The sequence below is a fragment of the Stylophora pistillata genome, chromosome 3 (genome assembly GCF_964205215.1).
Source record: "Stylophora pistillata chromosome 3, jaStyPist1.2, whole genome shotgun sequence".
Classification (NCBI taxonomy): domain Eukaryota; kingdom Metazoa; phylum Cnidaria; class Anthozoa; order Scleractinia; family Pocilloporidae; genus Stylophora; species Stylophora pistillata.
In genome coordinates this window covers 29,360,090-29,366,421 of record NC_142521.1, presented here as the reverse complement: position 1 = coordinate 29,366,421, position 6,332 = coordinate 29,360,090, and positions in this window count along the sequence as shown.

The window sequence follows — 6,332 nt, the reverse complement described above, 5'->3', positions numbered from 1 at the left end:
CATAAAGAGAGCTCTTTCCAGAACCCCTAAGTCCTTCTTTACACTTTATATATTAGATACAATGAAATATATGAAGTTCATATATTTTGAACTGCGGTATTAGATACGTATGATGCACGATCCTCGCAGTAGATAGCGCTATTTAAGCAATAGCGAAAATCAGACCTGAAAAAAAATCAGGCCTGTACGGGATTCGAACCACTGACCTCTGCGATACTAGTGCAGCGCTCTACCAATTGAGCTAACAAGCCTACTGGGAGCAGGCCGTTAAGTTGATTCGTAATAAACCCGTGAAAGGGATAGATCAGATACAATGAAATATATGAAGTTCATGTATTTTGAACTGCGGTATTAGATACGTATGATGCACGATCCTCGCAGTAGATAGCGCTATTTAAGCAATAGCGAAAATCAGACCTGAAAAAAATCAGGCCTGTACGGGATTCAAACCACTGACCTCTGCGATACTAGTGCAGCGCTCTACCAATTGAGCTAACAAGCCAACTGGGAGCAGGCCGGTTGATTCGTAATAAACCCGTGAAAGTGATAGATCAGATACAATGAAATATATGAAGTTCATATATTTTGAACTGCGGTATTAGATACGTATGATGCACTTATCGCACTATAGCGCTGCACTAGTATCGCAGAGGTCAGTGGTTCGAATCCCGTACAGGCCTGATTTTTTTCAGGTCTGATTTTCGCTATCGCTTAAATAGCGCTATCTACTGCGAGGATCGTGCATCATACGTACTTTATATATATATTTTCAATATCATCGAGTTACAGCTTGATTGTAAAAGACAAAGAAATAAAAAGCACTTATCAAACATGAATTAAAAGCCTGATCGGGGAAGAAACGACCGCACTTCCCCTTCCCCCTGAAAGTCAACCTTTTCGTGTAGCAAATTATATTTCTATTCCTTAATCTATTTCATTTACGCGTATGACTTCTAACCCCTATCGGCATATAAAGTGAATTTACGATGAATTGGTATCATTTTTGAAGACTTTTTACCCAGTGGAGAGAGCAAATCTATGATTTTTTATGAACCAAAATTTGCTGGCTATTGGTAACAAGTTCAGCCTTGACAGCTCCCCCGTAATTTGAGTTTTACGGTTTTGGAGACTTACTCATAAACGTGACGTTTGAGTTTCCCAAATGAGCAATTTTACAATGAACCGAATCCAGAATGAAAAACAATTTTTGCCTTGAGTTTTGTAATAGAGTATTGCGGTAGTTTGTTTCACCAACGTTCTTTTCTTTTTTCTTTTTTTCTTTTATTTTACGAACAGCTTTTCTGTTCTATATTTCCGAAATAATTTGATTTTCAAAGGTGAGATTTTTATTTAGAAGACCAAGAAAAACTCGTGTGACCCATTCCGCGAAATATTATGGTAACAATATAAAGTGACATTTTAATTCAACGAAATTCGACATTTTCTACATCATTATTGCATACTAAATCCTTTGTGCTGTAATTGTGAAACCTAATAATATCGAATGCGCAACGCCTTTCGGTAACAGTTTGGCTTATTTATTTTGTGCGCAATGAAATGAAAATTTCTCACTTCTTCGCTCCGACACCACCTAATCAACGATGAAACTTTTCATCGTAGGTTACATTCACCCCAACAGTTATTTCTTTGGTCAGTCCGAAACTAAAGTTAACCTGCTAAGCGAGGCTTAAAGTTGCGACTCTTGTTACACAGAACTGCTTACTTAAGATCAATAATGAATTAATCAGGAACTAGCTCATACCTTCGTAAAAGTGCCCGTTGGATAAGAAAACGACAGAATCAAGGCAAGACAAATCTTCTACCAAAATTGAGCAATTCTAACTTCTTTCTACAGAACTTGATGGAATGAATAGTGCTCCCTCCAGAAACACATGTCTTTGCATAATTAAAGAAAACGAGAAAAATCTCGAAGTCTCATTTGTAGTGTCATTGTTAGTCCACACGGATATATTTACCCCGAGCCGGAAAGAAGTGATTTTGGTAGAAGGAAAGCAAACCACGAGAAAAGCCCCTGTGTGGAGGGCCGATACCTTACTCCATTTCCGGTCTAAATTCGCTCACTAAGTGTGCCCGTTTGAGTAAGCTTTATAGAAAAAATAAATTGCAAAAATGAGTACAAAAGTTTACTCATTGACAAATTACTGTCACCCTAAGAATTTTAAGCAAGGAATTAACTAAACAAACCAAAAGCGGGAGCATTTTGCTCTTAAAAGATGATTCCAGGTGTATGGCCTCTTTAATACTCAAACTTTCTCAAAGATAGATAAATAAAGGCTAAAAGTTCCTAAAGAAAATGTGGTGCTGCGTCGGTGGGGGATAACAAGGTAATTTGGTTGAAATTGTAAATTGGTCACCGTAAGGAATAAAAAACCTGACGTTTCGTGCGTTAGCCCTTCGCTCTGACGAAGGGCTACCGCCCGAAACGTCAGCTTTTTTATTCCTTACGGTGGCCAAATTATAATTTCAGCTTAGTGGATCATAACCAAATTTCTCAAAGATTAATCTTTTCACCTGATTAATTTCCTTAATCAGGTGAAAATTATTTCATTTGTGAAGTTTTGATTGGCGACAAAAACAGTCAAACACTTTCACACTGTTTTTAGCCTACAGCATTTCGACACAAAAATTCTTTAAAAAAATTAATGAAAATTGATAAACGATTAGGAAGAGGGTAAAAGAACATTGTTCAAATGAAGATAAAGGAGAGGGGGAGAGAAAAAAATCTGCGAGTTGCGTGGAAAATTATTTCAACCTAAAAGACAATATGTAAACATTCAGGATGACATTACGTGACCCTTTTTTTGGTATATTTATCCCAGCGTTTACTTTACCTGTGAGCGTTGAATAAATATCAGCTGATCACAAATGCATGATGAATGAGACAGCGTCTAAAGGCTGGTTTTCATTAGCGACGGAGTCGGAGTCGTAGTCGGAGTCGTAAGAGCGCATATGACCTAGTGAATATCGAAAAACGGAGTCGTAAGTGGAGTCATAAGCTCGACTGAATCGGAGTCGGAAGAATCAGAACGTTTCCATTTTCTTCAGATTCCGCTTATGACTCCGTCGCTTACGATCTAGTGAAAACCGCATTGTTGGAGTCGGAAGCGGAAGCGGAAGAATGAACCAATCACAATACTCAATTCCAGGCCCGCGAAAGTACAAATTTTGGCACCAAAGACAACATGGCGGACGAAGAGCAACTTTGGCTCTTATTAATCATTATTTTGCGCTGGCACAGACAATACAGGAATTATATCGTTCGAAAAAGAAAGAAATGTTGGGTTCGTGATATCTATCGATGTCGAGCAGCTTAAGAAGAGTATGCTAACCTCGTCAGCGAACTACGACTTGGTGATCGTGAGTTGTACTTTCGGTAGGTTTCGAGTATTTTAACTTTTAATTTCGAAATTTTACAGTCAAACTCACACGTTTAAATTTGTTACCGCTATTAGTGCATTTTGGAAAGATGGAATCGAGCATTGTTATTGGTTTATTCTTTCGCTTCCGCTTCCGACTCCGACAATGCAGTTTTCACTAGATCGTAAGCGACGGAGTCATAGGCAGAATCGGTGTTCTGCTTCCGACTCCGTCGGTTTGATTTTCACTAGATCGTATCCTTCCACGCTTCTGATTACGACTCCGACTACGACTCCATCGCAAGTGAAAACCAGCCTTCATGGTTTTCACCTGACGTTATCAAAATTTGAGAATTTAGTTTCGTTAGTTATTAGAACAACTGAATACATATCTTTGAAAAAATTTCCGGTTCGATAGGGTTTTCTTTCTTTTGATAAAGCAAGGTTGAATTTCTAAGCTTCTGCGTGACACGATATCAAAATGGCGGCCGAGAGTGCTGTCACGTAAGTTAAAGAACTGACGTATCCGCTGAGATTTCGCAATCTGAACAGTCCGTGTAAGAGAAGAAATACTAATATAAATTTTTGTAAGCCCTAAAGAGGCGACTACGGGCATTTTGTAGCAAAATTCGAACACAGGTACAATAAATCGATTTTACAATTAGTGTGACGGCAGCCCTGTAGAGTCAGCAGTTCATTCATCTTGAACGTAGTTGCAACGCCTGATTTGTATGCTCGCCGATTTTTTTTTCCTTTCGTTTGTTCCAATTTAAAGTAGACCAGGTTTGTGAACATACCACTGGATCATTGCTGTCTAATTATACGCCTAAACGGTAAGAATTGTCCTAAGAACATTTTGCGCAACAATTTAAAGATTTTTTCTATCTATAGTTTGAGTTCTGAGTGTTTATTAATAGACGCAAGCTTGTGTGTTTTCCTAAAACTAGATTGTTATCTCAGGAGTTAAAAGATATTGGTGTCTTGACAAGTGTCTTCGTCTTTCTGCCTGTGAACTGAATAAACATCGTTTCTGAGGTGAGTAACTCCTCGGCTAGAGGTCACTCACAACTAGATAGCTTATCTACCGCCAAGTTAAAGCATGAATAGCTTCCTCTTTCAGGACAGAAATCCAATTTTTCGTCTAAAGATGTTTCGTATTTATTTACAAGTGAACAAAATACCCAAAGGAAGTATAGTTGAAAGGGATGCTGGCGCTATAGTTCTTCTCTCTTCTTTTTGAGCTCGATTCAAATGATTTGATTTTCTAGTCTTGCGTTGCGAAGTGAAAGGATGCTAATCATGCACCGCTTTACTGATCTTTTCCGCCCTTCTTCAAAATTCCTCCGGTGAATGGAAAACGAACTGGTCAAAGAAACAGATGAATGAACGATGAATAAACGTCTGAATGAATCTGATGAAATATACAATACAAATTTGTCTGTAGAAATTTGAACAACTTTTGAATCCTCACCTTTACGCCAAAGGCACCCAAATGACCATTCCGGGTTGTAACGTTTGGGAATAGTGGCGTGACGAGGAGCAGAAGGAGAACTGAGTTTTACGCTCAACATTAAAGGGATTTCTGGCGGGGAATTGACCTCATCGAATTATTTCCTCCTCCTAATTCTAACTTTCTACAGTCGATCTACATAGATACACACATAGTGCTTAGGTAGGGCAGTTCTCGAGAATTGCAAATCTGCTGCGATCGCAAGGCCTGTGAAACTGGAAAAGGTTCCAAACCTTATAAGTTGTTTCAACTTGGAAGTAGCTGATGTCAACTCAACCTTCTCCAGTGTAATTGTGCTGTTGTTCACTGTCTGTTGTTCCCTCGTCTAGTTTATTTTTTCTTCTTCTTCTTCCTTTGGGAAGGGGAGGGGGGGGGAAGGGTTGACTGTTCACTCTCATAGTCGACCAAACCGTAACAGTGAAAAGGTAATTTGGTTTTATTAACTTAGTTGATAAAACCATATTAACTTGTTACCGCCACCGACACGGCACCAGACTTTCTTTAGAAACGTACTCCCTTTATTCATTCGTAACCGCAGTGATGAGCCGACCCCAAACGAATATTTTGAGCGTCATCAAAACATGAATTTCCTTCCACTAACTTTTCGCTCTCACGAGAAGACCTTAGTTATTACAGACGTTATCGTTCCCTTTTGAGTTTCATGAATGAAACTTTGAGCGATAACTTTTCCATTAAGTGAAACATATCTTTTCTTAGAGAGCGGCGTTATTTCTGTTTGTTCCAGTGGGCTCAAGTGACAGCTCGGAGTATTTGTGAGGCGGCAAGAAACTTGAACTGCGACATAAACCTAACTCAGCAACAGAGCATGTATGATAGAAAGGAAAGTAAATTCAAGGAATAGATAATAAATAAAAAAAACATATTATTCAAAGATTTGTGTTTGGTTCATACTCTTAGCTTGACACTCACGTGATTAATGCTCGATAAGGATAAGGAGGATCCACCTGAATTTATCTTTCAACTAAAGCCGCTTCACGATGTAAAAAGTTCTAATGATGAAATGAATTAAGAACCTTAAACAAAAGCACTATAATTCAATGAAGTCAGACACTTGCTATTCGTGAGACTAAAACCAATTTTTTAAAAAGATCACGGGGCAAAAAAATTGTGAAAAATTGGATGGCACAAATTGAGATTTCGAGACAACATTCTCTGGCATCAAAAGTGAGATGATGCCTGCTACTGCGATTCACTTTTCTAAAGTTGAAAGGTGGATGTAAACAGAAGAATACATTCAACTATTTATCAGGGAAACTCAGCACAGTGATCACCTTCCTCAATCATTCAAATAGGTTTTCACTCCCCTTTTCAGCGTTGGAAATGGGTAAACTGCGAATTCCTGTCACTTAAAAACAGTCGGTCAACATTGCCAGAGATGGCAGAATTCATGAAACATCATCAATCAAGATACGTCGGTAGTATGG